The following is a 2484-nucleotide window of genomic DNA, read 5'->3' on the forward strand; positions in this document are numbered from 1 at the left end:
ATATCAATATGGTGATGTAGAAATACCTAGACTTATTTTCTTTAAAATGTGATGGAAAGGGTATGAGTTTTCTTTCTTATATATTAACTATACTTGGCTAAAAGACGCATAGTTAGGTAACTCTTGAAAAATTGTTTGTAAAGCGTACTTGAACTCATATGTTGCAATATTAGTGACGTTTTTAAATTTTAAGATAGCAAGAACAAATCATGATTCTTTTAGCTCAAAAATACGTAGTCATGCTATTTTGAAAATCAATTATTCTAATAAAATAAAATAAAACATGGAAAGAAGAGAGTAAAACTTATGGAATTAATTGTTAGTCTTCCTTAAACTAACTACCCATCATTGAAAGCTAAACCCCACAGATTTCGCTAAGGTTCATCTAAATTAAGAAAACAAAACAAAATAGAGGGTTAGTCGTATAATACAAATTAACTACACAAAAATAAAGTAGGGCATAAAGAAATGGACTCAGCCCATTTATTAGGACTGCTGCTGATCTGCCTGTTATGGGGCTTCGGCCCAGTAATTTTCATTATACTGCTGCGGACTGTTGCTGCTGTTATGGGCCTTGGCCCAGAATTTTTGCACAGCTGATGGGGCTGACTCGATAAATGTGTTTCGTTGGGCTTTAGCCCAACTGCGAATGCGGAAAGAGACGAGTCCCTCGGACTCGCACGGGGTGGTCATGCATAAAATGAGAAGGAAAAGGATTAGTATGTGATTAACAAAACAAATCTAAAATAGATAATGCAAGTTCCAAACAGACCAGCGGAATGTATATATTTAATGTATACCTCATGTATACACATTCATAAGGATTTCAAACCAATTTTTTATCAGTGTTTCGAATCAATTTTTTTTTTTAAAATATGCATGCAATGACAATTAAGTTCAAGAAGGGACTATTGCAGACTTGAACATTCAAAGATTTATGCATGAGTAGGCGTAAGGAACTAACTGGACAGAATTGAAACTAAATCAAATTGCCTCACTAGCAGCTTTCAAATCACCCATATCCTTCTTGAAATACAAATCAATAATATAATTACCATTATCAATAACATAGATCTCTTCACCATTACCAACTTTCCTCAACTTCCCAACACAACCAGCTTCAATAAACATTTCAAGTCTCTTAAGTGTAAATTCCCAACAAAATGGCACAATCTCAACAGCATAGCAAATCCACTACCACCTATATGGTTCACTAATTTTGACTCATCAACGATAACAATAAATTTTTTTTACAAGCACCCTCAACCATTTTTTTCTCTTAAAAGCGAACCACCTCTACCTTTAACTAAATTCTTTTGTGGATCAACTTCATCATCACCATCAATTGCTAAATCAACAATTGGATGTTTATTCAGATCTGATAAAGATATACCAAGTGAAACAGCTTGTTCATGTGTAATGGTTGAAGTTGGTATTCCTACAATGTCTTTCAACTTTCCAGTATTTAAAAGTTCAGCTATTTTATCAACAACATGTTTTGCTGTTGAATCAGTACCACCAACAACCATACCTGACTCAACAAACTCAACAGATTTATATGCAGCAACTTTTTAACTCATCTTGAGATAAAATAATAGGTGAAAGTGATGAAGATGAAGAAACCATTAATGTGGGGTCTACTTTTTAGGACCAAAAAAATAAGGGTATGCAACAGCCATTGCTAAATCAAGATAAAGATTGAATCTTTAGCACAAAAATGTTAAAAGGGGTTAAGGGAGATGAAAGAAGGATGATTGTCCTTTCCATCTTTAAGAAGCAGATTTCATGCCCAGTGGCATTTATTTTAAGGACAAACAGCAGATTTTTTTTAAAAAAATATTAATTATGCAGCCACTAGCTACGACATATATATGACATATAAATCATGATTAACCCTAACAGGATATTCTACATATGCTTGAACATGGATAGACTCAGGCTAGGATAACATAAAAACATACTTTGACTATGCTAAGCCACACAAACATCCAACCATACTTCACTGTAAAAAATAACTCATCGTATAACGAACTTCATTGGACTAAACTAACTTTAAGCAGGCTAGGCAATTCAATTTCTAAGCAACCCAAGAGGGTCTTTCTCCTTCAACTATGATCACAGTTTCAAATTGAGCAAACAAACTAGGCCACTTTGAGTGTAATTTTTATGCTAACTCAAAACTGAGCAGAACAGACTCAATGACTAAACATGGTTTCATACCAATTACAATACTAAGCAAACAAACTAAAAGGCTAAATACAGCTTCTTACCAACTGCCACACTAAGCAAAACAAACTAAATAACTGAATACAAGTTTCTTACCAACTGCAATACTAAGCAAACAAACTAAATAGCTAAACCCATAACAGATTTAATACTTGGAATATATTTCAACAGGCATATTTAACTAAAATTAAACTAAAACAAGACTGATATATATACACGTCTCACTATATGGAACTGCTAAACATACTTCTAAACCAA

General features: G+C 33.4%; 1 pseudogene; it reads right to left on the reverse strand.

Annotated features, from left to right (window-relative positions):
* Nucleotides 1–428: 428 nt before the first annotated feature.
* LOC132602427 (probable ribose-5-phosphate isomerase 1) lies at nt 429–2484 on the reverse strand (annotated as a pseudogene).

The sequence above is a fragment of the Lycium barbarum genome, chromosome 7 (genome assembly GCF_019175385.1).
Source record: "Lycium barbarum isolate Lr01 chromosome 7, ASM1917538v2, whole genome shotgun sequence".
Classification (NCBI taxonomy): domain Eukaryota; kingdom Viridiplantae; phylum Streptophyta; class Magnoliopsida; order Solanales; family Solanaceae; genus Lycium; species Lycium barbarum.